The sequence below is a fragment of the Tachyglossus aculeatus genome, chromosome 21 (assembly GCF_015852505.1).
Source record: "Tachyglossus aculeatus isolate mTacAcu1 chromosome 21, mTacAcu1.pri, whole genome shotgun sequence".
Taxonomy (NCBI): domain Eukaryota; kingdom Metazoa; phylum Chordata; class Mammalia; order Monotremata; family Tachyglossidae; genus Tachyglossus; species Tachyglossus aculeatus.
In genome coordinates, this window is record NC_052086.1 from 28629975 (window position 1) to 28648310 (window position 18336).

At 42.1% G+C, this 18336-nt stretch overlaps 1 protein-coding gene and 2 non-coding genes across 3 annotated transcripts in view; 1 reads left to right on the forward strand and 2 right to left on the reverse strand.

Moving 5' to 3' along the window:
* The window catches only part of TMEM132B (transmembrane protein 132B), a 589472-nt gene that overhangs the window by 448417 nt on the left and 122719 nt on the right, over nucleotides 1-18336 (forward strand). The gene's annotated exons all lie outside the window — the stretch shown is intronic.
* On the reverse strand, nucleotides 5026-5163 carry LOC119942937. Its single transcript, XR_005455430.1, has one exon. It is a non-coding gene; the product is annotated as a small nucleolar RNA SNORA7 (small nucleolar RNA).
* Nucleotides 8134-8271, reverse strand: LOC119942982. Its single transcript, XR_005455472.1, has one exon. It is a non-coding gene; the product is annotated as a small nucleolar RNA SNORA7 (small nucleolar RNA).

The following is an 18336-nucleotide window of genomic DNA, read 5'->3' on the forward strand; positions in this document are numbered from 1 at the left end:
ACGATTGAATGAATCTAAATGCACATCATTAACAAAATAAATAGAATAATAAATACGTACAAGTAAAATAGAGTAATAAATCTGTACAAACATACATACAGGTGCTGTGGGGAGGGGAAGGAGGTAGGGCGGGGGGGGATGAGGAGGAGGAGAGGAAAAAGGGGGCTCAGTGTGGGAAGACCTCCTGGAGGAGGTGAGCTCTCAGTAGGATCTGTATAGGTAACACTTCTCATCCAGAAGGTCACAGTTAGCTTTGACTGTTATCTAATGCTTGCTTAGACAATTCATATGATGCAGAGCACTGATACATACAGTGCTCTGCATACAGTAAGCGCTCAATAAACACAATCGATTGACGTGATTATGTGAAATGGAGTAGCAATACAATATTTAAAGGAGTAAGTAGACATTTACCCAGCACCCTGACTGCTCTTTTATAACTTGGTTTAGAGGCAGAGTGGCTCTATGGAAAGAACATGAAACTGGAAGCAAGGAGCCCTGGATTTTTTTTTAATGATATTTGTTAAGCACGTGGCTCAGTGGAAAGAGCCCGGCCTTGGGAGTTCAGAGGTCATGGGTTCAAATCCAGCCTCCACTGCTTGTCAGCTGTGTGACTTTGGGCAAGTCACTTAACTTCTCTGTGCCTCAGTGACCTCAACTGTAAAATGGGGATTAAGACTGTGAGCCCCACGTGATCATCTTGTATCCTCCCCAGCGCTTAGAACCGTTCTTTGCACATAGTAAGCGCTTAACAAATGCCATCATTATTGTTATTATTTATTACTTACTATGTTCCAGGCAATGTACTATGCACCAGAGTGCTGGGGTAGTCCGTGTCCCACATGGGGCTCACAGTCTCAATCTCCATTTTACATATGAGAAAACGGCGGCACAGAAAAGTAAAGGACTTTTCCAAAGTCACACAGCAGACAAGTGGCAGGGTCGGGATTAGAACTCAGGTCCTTCTGACTTCCAAGCTTGTTCTCTATCGACTAGGCAAAACTGCCTCTTTAATCTCAACTCTGCCAGTGACCTGCTGGGTGATTTGGGGCAAATTACTTAACCTTCTGGGCCTCAGTGTCCTCATTTGTAAAATGAAATATGTGATTTCCCTACCATTTAGGCTGTGAGCCCTGTTTGGAACAGAGATTGGGAGCAATCTGATTATCTTGTATCCATCCCAGCATTTAGCACAGTGCTTGGCAAGTGCTAAGATAATAATAATAACAAAAATATTATTTTGATTATCTGGTCTCAGGGGTCTACATTTGGACTGGCATGAGTCTGGTTTGAATCCTATCTGAAGGCACACATTTCTTCCCATCATTAGTGACTGCCAAATTTAGTTACTTCTTTCCTTCTCATCTCTAATTGAAGCTCACCACATGCATGAGAATCCCCAATTAGGCTCATATCTTTCCACTCACTCCTCCTGCCATTCTTTTTATACCTTTATTCCTCTGTCACCACCCTTGTATGGGTTGAGTGCATGTATTTATGCAATTTTACTTGTGTATATACATTCATACATTTAGGTCCCTCAAGTTCATTCGTGTATCTTTGTCTTTATTGCTTCCTCATTAGATCCTCAAGGTCAGGGCTGGTACGTTTATTTAACCTGATGCCTATTCAATATTTAACATATAATGGAAAAGAGCAGCAGATGTTGGCAGTGGAGAGAGGACAGGTTTCCTATCACAACTGATATTCCTTGAGCACAGAGGACCGTATTTGAAGGTGAGATTGCCCGAAATGGAGATCAAGAAGAAGCATGAGACTTTATCCCCACCCTTAAAGAATTCAGAGTGTAATGGTTCCCTTCTTTTATTTTGGAAAATTGATGTTAAGAGCAGTTGCGTTATCCTACAGCATAAAACAAACCTATGATAGGGACAGAGCTCGAATAAGGGCGTGCCAGCCCTCTTCCCAGCTCTGAATACAAATAATACCAAATTGATTTTGACACCTGTCTACGTGTTTTGTTTTGTCATCTGTCTCCCCCTTCTAGACTGTGAGCCCATTGTTGGGTGGGGACCATCTCTATATGTATTTATTTAATTTGTATGTATTTATTACTCCATTTATTTATTTTATTTGCACATATTTATTCTATTTATTTTATTTTGTTAATATGTTTTGTTGTCTGTCTCCCCCTTCTAGACTGTGAGCCCACTATTGGGTAGGGACTGTCTCTATATGTTGCCAATTTGTACTTCCCAAGTGCTTAGTACAGTGCTCTGCACATAGTAACTGCTCAATAAATACGATTGATGATGAACTTGTACTTCCCAAGTACTTAGTACAGTGCTCTGCACATAGTAACCGCTCAATAAATACGATTGAATGAATGAATGTTGCCGACTTGTACTTCCCAAGTGCATAGTACAGTGCCCTGCACACAGTAAGTGCTCAATAAATATGATTGAATGAATTAATGAATAATAGTAATAGTATTTGTTAAATGCTAACTATGTGTAACACAGAGCACGGGCTTGGGAGTCAGAGGAGGAGGGTTCCAATCCTGGCTCCGCCACTTGTCTGCTGTGTGACCTTGGGCAAGCCACTTAACTTCTCAGTGCCTCAGTTACCTCATCTCTAAAAATGGGGACTAAGACTGTGAACCCCACTTGGGACAACCTGATTACTTGGAACGACGCTTGGCACATAGTAAGCACTTAATAAATACCATCATCATTACTATTATTATTGCTCAACTTTGGGGTAGAAATTCAAGGCAATCCTGTCCTACATGGAGTTCACAGTCAAAGGGGTATGGGGGAGGAGGACAGGTATTTAATCCCCACTTTACAGGTAAGGAAACCGAGGCAAAATCAAATTAACTGAGTTGCCCAAGGTCACCCAGGAGGCAAGTAGCAGAGCTGGGATTAGAACCCAGATCCCCTGACTCTCACCCCATACTCTTTAAGTTGACCACACTGTTTCTGCTAAGTTCCTGTCAGTGGGCCCATTGCTTCGAAATAGGCCATTGATTCAGTTGTGGTGAAAATCACTGAGATGTGGAAAGCCTTATTGCTCCATTTTCCCTAGCCCCAGGTTAGTTAAATGTTCTGGCTAAATCAAGTCTCCACTGGTTGTTTCTATTTCATTTCTTCCTTCACTTGAAGTTTTAGTCCCCTGCGTTATTAACTGCTGTAGCTGGTTATTTCCGGGATTCTGTTACATCTTATAGTACTTATACCTCAGGCTGTTCAAGCAACTGGTATGATCTATAAAACCCAATAGGAACAGATAAATGAAAAATGGAGTCAGTTTGTAAAGTGGTGGAACGTCTTTGTAACTGAGAGACTTAGTTAAATAAAACAAATACTGTCAGCCCCAGTGTCCGAGAAAGATTAAATGTGTACAGTTGCTTCATTTTGAAGTGTATAAGGTGTTTTAATTGAGATGGGTTCAGAAGAGAATCTAAAGCTCATTTAACTTTAATTTTTTTCCAATTTGTAGTGTTTTGAAAACATAACCCCAAATCCTTTCAAAACAGCTCTTACTGGACCTGAAGTGATCCTTCCTGAAATAATGCATATTTAATTCTGGTTCCTACTAATGAAAATAGCTTTGCTCAGTCATTGAGTAGGATTTATTAAGTGCCTACATGCATGAGCTAAATGAACCTCTGTGAAGGGCATTTTTCATCAGAAATGGAGAGAGGGTGAGAGCTCAATCATGCAGTCTTTGTAGGTGGAGGGAGGGTTTTAGCGGGGCCAGGCGTGCAGGACCTATAATGGTGATGATGAGCCTTGCTCTGGTCCCTGAGACTTGGGGGTTGAAAACCTACACGGAGAGATTGATTATAATCTAGGAATTTGTGCAGTGCCCCTTGCCCTCTCATCTCTGTCAGTCATTTTCCCTCTGGGGGCCCAGTAGAAAGGTGAGAGAGCAGACTGAAGAAACTCTCAAGATATCTCACTGTTCAATATCCTGAGCCATATCAACCCAACAGCCACCCCTAGCTCTTGTTTATGCCTATCCCCAGCCCTTTTGCGTATTTTGCCTGTCCCGCCATGGACCCCCGGCCCACGTACCCCCCTGGCCTGGAATGCCCTCCCTCCGCACATCCACCAAGCTAGCTCTCTTCCTCCCTTCAAAGCCCTACTGAGAGTTCACCTCCTCCAGGAGGCCTTCCCAGACTGAGCCCCCTTCTTCCTCTCCCCCTTCTCCCCCTCCCCATCCCGCCCACCTTACCTCCTTCCCCTCCCCACAGCACCTGTATATATGTTTGTACAGATTTATTACTCTATTTCTTGTACATATTTATTCTATTTATTTTATTTTGTTAATGTGTTTTGTTTTGTTGTCTGTCTCCCCCTTCTAGACTGTGAGCCCGCTATTGGGTAGGGACCATCTCTATATGTTGCCAACTTGTACTTCCCAAGCAGTTAGTACAGTGCTCTGCACACAGTAAGCGCTCAATAAATATGATTGAATGAATGAATGAATGAGCCCCCCTCCTTCCTCTCCCCCTCCTCCTGCTCCCCATCCCACCCACCTTACCTCCTTCCCCTCCCCACAGCACCTGTATATATGTTTGTACAGATTTATTACTCTATTTATTTCTTGTACATATTTATTCTATTTATTTTCTTTTGTTAATACGTTTTGTTGTCTGTTTCCCCCTTCTAGACTGTGAGCCCGCTGTTGGGTAGGGACTGTCTCTATATGTTGCCAACTTTTACTTCCCAAGCACTTAGTACAGTGCTCTGCACACAGTAAGCGCTCAATAAAAATGCGATTGAATGAATGAATGAATGAATATTCATATGCTATATGTGTATATACGTGTATATTGTTGTCTTATGCTGTTGAGTCATGTCCGACCCATAGCGACGCCATAGACACATCTCTCCCAGAATGCCCCACATCCACCTGCAGTCGTTCTGGTAGCGTTTCCCTAGAGTTTTCTTGGTAAAAATGAGGAAATGGTTTACCATTGCCTCCTTCTGCACAGTAAACTAGTCTCTTTCCTCGAATCTCTCCCATGCCACTGCTGCCCAGCATAGGAGAGCTCTGACTTGTAGCAGATTGTCTTCCACTCGCTAGCCACTGCCCAAGCTAGGAGTGGAATGGATATGCCTCTGCTTGACTCTCCCTCCTGTAGTCGAGACTGGTAGAGTCCTGGAAACTCTCCAGCTGCAACCCTGAGATGACCTAGTGGCAAGAGAATGAGCTTGGGACTCTACGAGCATGGATTCTAATCCCAACTCCAACCACTTGTCTTCTGCATGACCTTGGGCAAGGCACTTAACTTCTCTGTGCCTCAGTTACCTCATCTGTAAAATGGGGATTTAAGACTGTGAGCCCGATGCAGGACAGGGACTGTGTCCATCCTGATTACCTTGTATCTAACCCAGTGCTTATAACAGTGCTTGGCACATTCATTCATTGATTCAATCATATTTATTGAGCGCTTACTGTGTGCAGAGCAATGTACTAAGCACTTGGGAAGTACAAGTCGGCAACATAATAATAATAATAATGATGGCATTTATTAAGTGCTTACTATGTGAAAAGCACTGTTCTAAGCACTGGGCACTGTTAGAGATGGTCCCTACCCAACAACGGGCTCATAGTCTAGAAGGGGGAGACAGACAGCAAAACAAAGCATGAGGACAGGTGTCAAGTCATCAGAATAAATAGAAATAAAGCTAGATGCACATCATTAACAAAATATATAGAATAGTAAATATGTACAAGTAAAATAAATAGAGTAATAAGTCTGTACAAACATATATACAGGTGCCGGGGGGAGGGGAAGGAGGTAGGACGGGGGGGATGGGGAGGAGGAGAGGAAAGAGGGGGCTCAGTTGGGGAAGGCCTCCTGGAGGAGGTGAGCTCTCAGTAGGGATTTGAAGGGAAAAAGAGAACTAGCTTGGCGGATGTGTGGAGAGAGGGCATTCCATGCCAGAGGGAGGATGTGGGCCAGGGGTTGACGGCGGGACAGGCGAGAACGAAGTACAGTAAGGAGATTAGTGGCAGAGGAGCGGAGGGTGCGGGCTGGGCTGGAGAAGGAGAGAAGGGAGGTGAGGTAGGAGGGGGTGAGGTGATGGACAGCCTTGAAGCCCAGAGTGAGGAGTTTTTGGTTGATGTGTAGGTTGACTGGCAGCCACTGGAGATTGCCACATAGTAAGCGCTTAACAAGTACCATAATTATGTATATAAAATATATTAAAATATATAGTAGATCTGGGTTCCAATCACAGATCTTCCTATTCAGGCTGTACTATCCGTGATGAAGGCTTTTGCCCAAAGGATTACCTTAAGTATTCTGTGAAGTGGGCAGACCCGATACGATTCCTGAATAATAGTTGGCCCAGTGGTTAGCAAAGGTAAATGCCTTCCGGGTCATGACACCAATACTGTGGTTCATTTTGCTTCTAAAATGGGTCCTCCAGTTTAAAAAAAAAAAACACCTAAAACTAAAAAAACCAGTCAGAAACAAAACATCTGCTGCATCCCTGCCCGTCCGTCATTTGCTCGTTACATTCTGTTACCCGTGAACAGAGCTCCGTGCAGTACTTGAGTCCAGGAACAGATAATCGAAGTAAAGATGTGAACCCTGTCCTTAGTGGAGATTTCACTCCAACAAAAAAGAAGATTCAGATGAGTAGATGTAGTACAGTTAGTAGATATATTAGGAAACATTATTTTATAAATCCAGAGAAACGTTTGAATACCCAAGCAGCTGTTTTGACATATTGTGGAATATTGTAGAGATCAACAGTATATCAAAACAGCTGTCAGGAGTTTTTAAAGTTATTCTCATTTATTAATGAACACTACACTTCTCAGGGCTTGAGAACTGTCTGCCTCTCTTCCATTGAGTTGTGTAGTTCTGGAGATTTATAGACAAGTGCTTCGTTGGAGAAATGGGGCATTTCATTTGAATCACTGAACGCCTTACCCAGCTGAAATGCTTCTTATGGGTGAAGCCAATTTTAGAAGCTCCCTATTCATTGTATTCCTTGACAAATATAATTTCACTGTTTCCTTGCCTCGGAAGAGAGAGGAGGCAGGAGACTACTCAAGCAGTAAAGACATTTTCCTATTTAGGGGTCCTTTCATCACCTCCAAGAGAACAGAACACAAAGCCTATTAGTATCTTTTGACTCCACCTGTTCTCTCTGATGTGTTTATCCTTAAGTAATCAGGTACAGAGACAGTACCACATAAAACAGAACGTTTAAGGAATATAGGATCCATTGCCGACTCACCACTGACAGAGAGAGCCTTCCTTCCCTCATTTTTAAATAACAGTGCCTGCTCCTTAACAACCTTGTGGCAGGGGGTAAGATAATTAATTAAAGAAAATGTTATGAAGGCATTCAGTGCACCTCAGAAATAGATCTTCTATAAGTACAGTGAACCTGAACCTTTAGCAAATGGGAAGCATGGGCAGTGTAGCTTCCTCAGAGGGACATCTCGTTGTGGGCATTAAATGTGACTGGTTATGGTTGCAATAGCCTCTCCCAAGTGTTTAGTACTGTACTCTGCACACAGTAAGCTCTCAATAAATAGGATTGACTGCCTGGAATGCTTCTGCAGATTGACACGAGAAAGGAATGGATCTCTCCTCCACTCTCTGCACACACATGTTACATGTCTCTGTGTAGGCCATGTTTCTGGGGCTAAACAGGACACTCTGGGCCCTTGCGGAGATTAAGAGCATCTGTGGGTCACAGACTCCCTAGACTATAAGCATCTTGTGGGCAGGGAATGTATCTACCAGCTTTATTATATAGTACTCTCTGAAGTGCTTAGTATAGTGCTGCACACAGAGTAAGCGCTCAATAAATATGATTGGTTGTGTGCAACCTAATTTATCCTCTGTCTCTCTCAGTTTTTCTTTTTAATGATATTTGTTCAGTGCTTACTGTGTGGCTGGCAGCATACAGTTGTTGCCTTATGCCGTCGAGTCGTGTCCAACCTATAACGACGCCATGGACATGTCTCTCCCAGAACGCCCCACTTCCATCTGCATTTTTTCTGGTAATGAATCCATAAATTTTTCTTGGTAAAAATGCAGAAGCGGTTTACTATTGCCTCCTTCCGTGCATTAAACCTGAGTCTCCACTCTCGACTCTCTCCCATGCTGCTGCTGCCCAGCGCAGGTGTGTTTTGACTTGCAGCAGATTGACTTCCAATTGCTAGCCACTGCCCAAACTAGGAATGGAATGGATATGCCTCTGCTTGACTCTCCCTCCTTTACTTGAGACTGGTAGAGTATTGGAAACTCTCCAGGTGTGACCCTGAGAGGTAAGCCCTGGGGTAGGTACAATTTAATCAGTTTGGACACAGTCCATATTCCACATGGGGCTCAGACATAATCCCCATTTTACAGGTTAGGTAACTTGAGGTCCAGAGAATTGAAGTGACTTGCCCCAAGGTTGCTAAGCAGACAAGTGGAAGAGCTAGGGTTAGCACCCTTATCCTTATGACTTTCAGGCCTGTGTCTTATCCACTAGGCCACGCTACTTAACACCTAGTTAGCGCTTAATAAATAACAAATAATAATAATAATGGGAACGGTCCTGCTGGCTGAGATTGAACATCAGGGGGATCTTGAAACTGTCTCTCTCTGAGGATGGATATGATAGATACATTAGTATCTGTTATTGTGCTCTCCCAAGTGCTGTAAGCCCATTGTGGGCAGGGATTGTCTCTCTTTATTGATGAATTGTACTTTCCAAGCGCTTAGTACAGGGCTCTACACGCAGTAAGCGCTCAATAAATACAATTGAATGACTCAAGTGCTTAGTACAGTCCTCTGCACACAGTAAGCGCTCAGTAAATACGATTGACTGACCGATAAGAGTGGGTGAGCAGTGCAGCCTGCAGCTACTCAGAAGCAAGTCTCTGTTGAAGTTGGAGGTCATCATTAGGAAGAGGAGAAAGCTTGCTTTTCCTGCACAGTACCAAAGGATGCAGGGCTGTGCTTCCGGGTTGATTATATATATATATATATAATATATATACACACAGATATATATATATATATATATATAATATATATATATACATACAGTATTTGTTAAGCGCTTACTATGTGTCAAAGACTGTTCTACGCTCTGGGGTAGGTACAGTTAATTAGGTCAGACATCGTCGCTGTCACACATAGGGTTTACAGTCTAAGTAAAAGTGATTGGATGACCTGCTCTTTGATGGTGAGATCTTGATCATGTATGTTGCCGAATAGAACAATGGGCTTGTGGAATTTATTTGAATGTCCATCTCCCCATCTAGACTTTAAACTCCTCAGGGACAGGGAATATGTTTATCACCTCCGTAGGAACGTACTCTCAACAAGCACTTAGTACTGCTCTGCACAGTAAGTGGTCAATAAATACCATTGATTGATTGACAGTCAATAATAATAATAAAAATGATAGCATTTATTAAGTGCTTACTATGTGCAAAGCACTGTTCTAAGCGCTGTGGAGGTTACAGGGTGATCAGGCTGTCCCATGGGGGGCTCACAGTCTTAATCCCCATTTTACAGATGAGGTAACTGAGGCCCAGAGAAGTTAAGTGACTTGCCCTAAGTCACACAGCTGACAAGTGGCAGAGCCAGGATTTGAACCCATGACCTCTGACTCCCAAGCCCGTGCTCTTTCCACTGAGCCATGCTGCTTCTCAATCCTGTCAATCCCGTACTGCATGCATATGAAGGAAGTTCATTGTCATCCTAAGGAGTTTGGCCTTCGCAGGACCTATCATTATTATGTAAACAGCTTCTTGGTATAATGATCTTCCTGAAGTCTCCATTAAAGGAAAGCTCCATCGCTCCCAATTCTACATGCCAGGCTGCACATCCATCCTTGCCATAATGTTTTGGAGGCCATACAGAGAAGCAGTATGGCTCGGTGGAAAGAGCACGGGCTTTGGAGTCAGAGGTAATGGGTTCAAATCCCAGCTCTGCCAATTGTCAGCTGTGTGACTTTGGGCAAGTCACTTCACTTCTCTGTGCCTCAGTTACCTCATCTGTAAAATGGGGATTAAGACTGTGAGCCCCCATGGGACAACCTGATCTCCTTGTAACCTCCCCAGCACTTAGAACAGTGCTTGGCACACAGTAACACTTAATAAATGCCATTATTATTATTATTATATAGTAGTCCTCGGTTTAGTGGTACTCAGCGTATCCTAGATCTCTTCAGCTTTGACCTCCCACCATTGCTTGTACATGGCTTGTGGCTTTATTTGGAGGTCAGATTTCAGGTTTTTCCAGTCAGTTGTTTAGTTATGACCATGAAAAACTTAAAGGTTTTGTTGATGCATTTCTAGTTTTACTGCATATCTTTTGCAATTTTAGAAACATTTGCACCAAACCACTGTTCGCTGTGTTTCCTCACTATACCCATAGGCATAGAGGTCTGTCTGGTAGACATTATCTTTGAAAACCATCTATTCCCTGTTCATAACACTACCAACTCTGTTGTATTACTCTCCAAGCACTTAGTACAGTACACAGCACAGTAAGCACTCAGTAAATATGATTGATTATTGTACTCTTCGCAAGTGGGCTTTCCAATTTTGCTACATTTTTTGGCTCTTCAGGATGTTGACATTGAGTTGTCCTTATGGATTGCAACTTTTTGTTACATTGTGTGGATTGCTAGCTTGAGTTCGGGCACTATGAGCTGATGGTCAATGCAGTATTGTTGCATTACATGTGGCTGCAGTAATTCAGGCATCTAAGACCTGCTGTCAAAGACGATACAGTTCTGGAGGTGCTATTTTTTGGACTTTGAATGTGCTCCCTGTTGTCTTTCTCACATTGGGGAGATGAAAGAGAGTGCCAGTGATTATGATTTTATTTTTACCATATTCACCAAGCAGAAATAGAGCAGTGGTTATTTAGCGTTCCAAAACCAGATGATCTGATTATTATTAACCGTCATCCACAATTGAGTACCAACTGACACCAGAGCTGTGTTCATTCATTCATTCAATCATATTTATTGAGCACTTACTGTGTGCAGAGAACTGTACTAAGTGCTCGGGAAGTACAAGTTGGCAACACATAGAGACGGTCCCTACCCAACTACGGGCTCACAGTCTAGTAGGGGGAGACAGACAAATCAAAACATGTGGACAGGTGTCAAGTCATCAGAATAAATAGAAATAAAGCTAGATGCACATCATTAACACAATAAATGGAATAGTAAATATGTACAAGTAAAATAAATGGAGTAATAAATCTGTACAAACATATATACAGGTGCTGTGGGGACGGGAAGGAGAAATGTTTGGGAACATACAGTAGAAGCAAGAGATGGTCTCTGACCATAAGCGCTTAGTACACTGCCCTGCACATATTGACTCAATAAATATTATTAATTGATTGATTGTTGAGGAATTTGCAATCTCTTAGGGAGACAAGTGGTCTCAAATTGCAAGTACCGTATGTCTTAGGTAAAGAGTAACTGCGTAGATAAGCGAAGGTGAAGAGGGGCCAAGTTTAGTGGATTTGAGAGGAGAGGGAGTTCCATGAATAGGGAAAGGATGATCAATGAATCAGACAAGGGATATCATGAGATTTTTACAGTTAGGATTGGAGGAGTTAAGGTTGTAAACTGGCATGTAGAAAGAGAAGAGAGCAGATAGGAAAGGAGGCAACTGGTGGTAAAACTTACATCCAAAGGTTACACACACAGTTTTGTTCAATGTGCAGAGAAAGAGGTGGAAATTGGGAGCTTTGAGGGGAGGGGATGACAAATTTGGAGGCCATTTCAGCATCATAGTCTCTGATTTGAAATCTCCCATGACATTCAGTTTGTCAGATTTTAGTAGCAGTGGCATGCATCCATCGAAGTCCAGAGAGCATTTATCCAACTTTGTTGCTGTTGTTGTGCATATGTGCTAACGATGGTAAAATCAATCAATCAATCAATCATATTTATTGAGCGCTTACTGTGTGCAGAGCACTGTCCTAAGCGCTTGGGAAGTACAAGTTAACTTTTTGGGAAGTAAAAGTGTGGCTATTGTGTTACCACTTATGCCTCTGTGTAGATTGCTCATTCTCTAGACTGTAAGCTCATTGTGGGCAGGGAGCGAGTCTACCAATTCAATTTTATTGTACTCGCTCAAGCATTAGTACAGTGCTCTGCGCTCAGCAGGTGCTCAGTCAATACCATTGATTGATTTGAGAGGTCAGAGACTAAGAAGTGTCTGATTGCAAATCCAGCTCTTGAGTGATGTCACACTCAAGGGAAGTTGCATTGCCAGAAGAAATGTATTCAGCACTTTTTTCTTTGAGTCGTCCTTCACTAACCTCTCTACCTCATTGCTTAGCACAGAGAGGAGCACTTAATGAATATCATTATTATGATGATAATTATCATTAAGGTACTCAAGTTTCACTTGATGCTTTGATGTTGCTGCTCTGTATGGCCAGTTAGCATGCAACTAGCTCCATCCTTTGTAGTAGGCTACTATCAGAGTATCGATATTCCACAATGCAATGAGTACTTTTTTTATCCACTCTTTTTAAATTTCACTGAAAGATTAAGGTTACCAGCTGGAATCCTCTGGTAACACCTGTTTTGAAATGCCGAGATAGGCACTTTTTAGAGGACTTTTTCTCCGAAATTCCCCTTTTGAAGTGAGCAGAGCATTTATCACCACTGCTATCCCTATGCAATTGAATAACCAAAGAATACCTCCCCCCCGCCCATCTAGGATAAAAATAGGGGATATGTCACTGTTAGTGGGACGTGCATTCCTCTCTGGAAGATGGACTTACTTTCTGTTTTGTTCCCTCAAGACCTCCCTATGCCTTCAGAAGAAATAACCTTTCAATTTTCTTTTGAGTTCTCTCGATAATAGTTTTTGTCGGTTTGCATTATATATGAATATCAGAGCTCATTTAAAACTCCATCTGATAAAATAACCTGTACCATTTTCCTCAAGGATGGAAATGAAAAAAAAAATAATGATTACAGTATTAGATAATGGCACTGTACTTTGTAGCAGACTATAACCCCTGGCAACATGTTGAATGGCACACTTTTCTCAAACGACGAAATGTGACCTGGCATGGGAAAAATGCCTTTTATTTATTATAGTTTAAGGAGATTGCTTCCCTTGTCCCAGGAGAGTACCTGCTGGCCTTAGGGTGTCTCTGGTTATTCTTCCTCTATCCGGTAGAGAAAGACATCTGCTGAAATACAGAATAAACTATGAAATATGAAATATAGAATGGCCATTTTTGTCTACATGATGACAGATACTTTCTGGTGGCAGAATCATTTGGAACTGTAATCTAGACATAATGCTGGCTCTGAATTATGGTGCCATTCAGTAAAAGGGGAAACAAAAATCACCCACCCAACCAAACCTCATCCATTCCTGTTTCACCGTGTTCTCCCCAACCAATTGTTGGGGAGAATGGTACACATCTTTAAATTATATTTTAGAAATCATTTGTTTATAGTGCTATCTGTCTCTCCCTCTAGACTGTAAGCTTGTTATAGACAGGGGACATCTGCCGACTCACTCTTATCGTACTGTCCCCAGAGCTTAATACAGTGCTCTGCACATAATGGGTGCTCAATAAATACCAGTGATGATAAACTATGCTGCACTCTCCGAAGTGCTTAGTACCATGTTCTGTACACTGTAAGTGCTCACTAAATATCTCTGAATGATTGATTGGTAATACTGTGGAGACTTTAGTAGCCTTGTGAGGTGGTTAGCTGATACGTCAGTTTCTTCATTTTGTCTCCTTTATATTTTCAAATCCCAAAGTTAACATTCTTCAGAGTTTTACCAGAGGCCCTTTTCACTGGCCCATAATGGTGAAAATTACCATATTTGTCAAAGGCCTTCATGGTGCAAATTGGAAAAATAAGTAAAAAAAAAAAAGGGATTTATAGACTTGTTTGAATGGTTAGTGAAAACATAGTATTGGTATCTACCCTTTCCTCTCTATCCAAACTGCTATCATATTAATCCAACCACTCATCGTATCACAACTTGATAACTGCATTAGCTGCCTTGCTGACTTCCCCACTTCCTATTTCTCCCTATTTCAGTCCGGACATCACTCCTCCACCTCGGTCATTTTTCTACAGAACCATTCAGTCCATGTTTCCCCACACATCAAGAAGCTCTGCACCTAACAGAAATTCCTTACCATTGGTTTTAAAGCACTCACACCTCTAGTCCCCTCCTAATTTGCCTCCCTAATTTTCTACATCCTCTCTCTGGCAGGAAACACCCTCCCAATTCATATCCTACAAATGATCATTCATCCTACCTTCATAACTTTATTAAAAGTGCATGTCCTCCTAGAGGATTTCCCCAACTAAGACTTCATTTCCTCTTCTCCCACTCTCTTCTGCTTCACCCTTGCATTTGGATTTTCACCCTTTACATATTTATTTTTATATCTATAGTATTGTTTGATGGGCATTGTATCCTCATCCCACTCAGTGTCTTCATCATCTACATTAAATAGTTTTAATTAATAGATTTTACATATACAAATTAATTATTTATTATTCCCCAACTACTGATTATTGTGGCCAGAGTGTATTACTGGGTCTCATTCACACATAGTTTGTGTATGAATTTCATGGCTCATAAATTCTTTCAATCTACTGGGTAAATCACATTTTTTCTTATTGCAGTATTGAATCAGTGAAAAACATTATGTTTCTCCACAGGGAGTTTGTTTAGGATTGCAAAATTGACCAATTCATCTTCAGCAATTTTAGACAGAGTACATAGGAACTACTTGACATATGATCAATATGTTTTTCTTTAATTTTCATTTCAGGAGTATTTTGTTCTTCCATTGTATACTCCCAAGTGCTTAGTACAGTGCTGTGCACACAGTTAGCATTCAATAAATCCTATTGATTGACTGATTGATTGGTTCCATAAAGTAGTATATGCATCAGGGCTGATTCAGGAACTGGGGAGATAGTTGTCCCCACATTCATACTGATACTGCTGTTCATTGAGCAGTATTGGGGCAGGATTTAATGTATTTTCTTTTCAGGATTTAAAGAAGTATGGAAGAATTTTGGAAAAGAAGATAAAGAGAACTGGGAACCAGTCACAAGATCTCAAACAGTTTGAATAACAAAGTTGATTGTTAAAAACAGTAGTCTATTAAAACAGGAAAACACCCTCTAGTCAAGTCTTTGAAAATTTTACATAGATTTTCTTGTGAAAGGAATTGTCCCTCTCTACCTACAAATAAAAGAAGGTCCATTTGTACTCTGAAGTGAAAAGGTGTTTTAGGAGAACATGTTTTAAATGCTGGAAAATACAATTTATCTGACTTACAAGTTTTTCCACTGTTCTTGCTTGGCATAGATCTTTTTCCATTCATCAGTCATGTGTGAACATGTAAATTTTTTTCTCCTCTTCTCCGTTTATTCTAAACCCTTATTCAACCAATCAGTTGTATTTTTGGGATGTGTCCTACGTGTAGAACACTGTACTAAGCACTTGGGAGAATACAGTACTACAGTCAATCAAAGCAGTGGTATTTGAGTATGTATGCTATATGCAGAACACTGTTCTAAATGCTTGGGAGAGTACAATACAACCAAGTTGGTGGACATATTCCTCTTTTTTTTTGTTGTGGTTTTGCTTTTTGTGGCATTTGTTGAGTGCTTACTATGCTCCAGGCACTGCATTCATTCATTCATTCAATCGTATTTATTGAGCATTTACTGTGTGCGGAGCACTCTACTAAGTGCTTGAAAGAGTATAATACAATAAACAGACACTGTACTAAGCCCTGGGTTACATACAAGCTAATCAGCTTGGACACAGTCCCTGTTGTGAGAAGCACTGTAGCTCAGTGGAAAGAGCACGGGCTGGGGAGCCAGAGGTCATGGGTTCTAATCCCGGCTCTACCACTTGTCAGCTGTGTGACCTTGGGTAAGTCACTTAACTTCTCTGGCCCTCAGTTCCCTCATCTGTAAAATGGGGACGAAGATTGTGAGCCCCACGTGGGACAACCTGATTACCCCAGCACTTAGAACAGTGGTTGGCACATAGTAAGCGCTTAACAGATACCAACATTATTATTTTTATTATATGGCGCTCACAGTCTTAATCCCCATTTTTCAGATAAGTGAGGCCCAGAGAAGTAAAGTGACTTTCCCAAGGTCACACAGCAGACAAGTGGCAGAGACAGAATTAGAACAGAGGTCCTTTTGATTCCCAGACCTGTGCTCTATCCACTCAACCATGCTGCTTCTTCTTCTAAGAGCTGTCAGTCTAAAGGGAAAAACAGACATTAAAATAAATTATGGATACATACAGAAGTTCTATGGGGCTGAGGGTGGGGTGAATATCAAGAGCTTAAAGAGTACAAATCCAAGTGCAAGGACAATGCAGAAGGGAGAGGGAGTTGGGAAAATAAGGGCTAAGTGTGTTTCCCTTGAATGGCAGATTCATTCCAACACCTAATCCCCAATTGGATCCCAAAAAGTTTTCTGGAGTGGTAATCACAGTTTTATTTAGTGCTTGCTTTTCATATTGTGGAGAATTACAAGAGAAATATAAGATGTAGTCCCTGTCATTTAGGGGATTGTAGCCAAATGAAGTTGCCAGAGGCATTATTAGCTAGCCAAGAATCAACACAATTCAGTGCCATGGTCACTTAATGAATATTTCCTTTGTGGAAGACCAGTATCATTATTTAGAGGGAAAGATGCCAGATTGTACTATAGGCCTGGCTTTTGTTAGCTTAAAACATTAATCCAACTTTCATGTTAGAACAAGAAAGTAGAAGCTATTCCAAGTTTCCCTTCAGTAAGAATAACTAATGGAATTTAGAGCAGTCTCATTGCTAAACATCTTTATCAAATATGCGTGAAGGGCATCACTAACTTTTATCCTTGGTTACTGCAAACCAGATGATGTAGACGAGCAGAATGCACATTTTCATTTTTTACCTATCACGACCTCATTATTGCTTATTTCTATTCTTAAAATGGAATGGGTTTTCAAGCTGCCACATCCTCTTATTCCTTGTGCCTCTTTAGAAGTGACATCAGAAATGCTCTTACCTGCTATCATCTTTGATCTTTCTTCTTGGTCTTTTCTGCCATCTGCAGCACTGGAATAAATGTCGTTATCTCGTTCTCCATACAAAGGCCACAGATGATTAAGGAGTGGCGGACATGTTATTTTAAGTATCTGGCATTCAAGTTGAGAATAACTTGCAGAATTGGGTACAGCTAGCCAATAAGTTAGCAGTTGAAAGAGCAGTTTTCATCAAGTTCAGTTTGGGGATGGTGGAGGAAAAATCCCATCCCTTTTGGGAGAAAATATGCTTCCATTTTTCAACTTTAAGAAGCAGTGTGGCCTTGGGGAAAGAAAATAGTCCTTAGAGTCTGGGGACATGGGTTCTGGTCCTGGCTTTGCCTCTTGCCTGCAGCGTGATCTTGAGTTCTCTCTCCCTCCCTCCAGGCTTGTATCTCCTTCTGCCTTCAGGACATCTCCATCTGGATGTTTGTCTGCCATCTAAAACTCAACATGTTCAAGACTGAGCTCCTTATCTTCCCTCCCAAACCCTGCACTCTCTCTGACTTTCCCATCACTGTAGACGGCACTACCGTCCTTCCTGTCTCACAAGCCCGCAACCTTGGTGTCATCCTCGACTCTGCTCTCTCATTCATCCCACACATCCAATCCGTCACCCAGACCTGCCGGTCTCTCCTCCACAACATAGCCAAGATCCATCCTTTCCTCTCCATCCAAACTGCTAACTTGCTGGTTCATTCTCTCATCCTATCCCGACTGGGTTACTGCATCAGCCTCCTCTCTGATCTCCCATCCTCCTGTATCTCCCTGCTTCAGTCTGTACTTTACTGTGCTGCCCGGATTATCTTTGTACAGAAATGCTCTGGGCATGTCACTCCCCTCCTCAAAAATCTCCAGTGGTTGCCTATCAACCTTCCAATCAAGGAAAAACTCCTCACTCTCAGCTTCAAGGCTCTCTATCACCTCACCCCCTCCTACCTCACCTCCTTTTTCTCCTTCTCCAGCCCAGCCCGCACCCTCGGCTCCTCTGCCGCTAACCTCCTCACTGGACCTCGTTCTCTCCTGTCCCGCCGTCAACCCCTGGCCAACATCCTACCTCTGGCCTGGAATGCCCTCCCTCCACACATCCACCAAACTAGCTCCCTTCCTCCCTTCAAAGCCCTATTGAGAGTTCACCTCCTCCAGGAGGCCTTCCCAGATTGAGCCCCCCCTTTTTCTTCTCCTCCTCCTCCTCCCCTCCCCATTGCCCCCTCCCTCTGCCCTACCCCCTCCCTCTCCCCACAGCACTTGTGTATGTTTGTACATATTTTT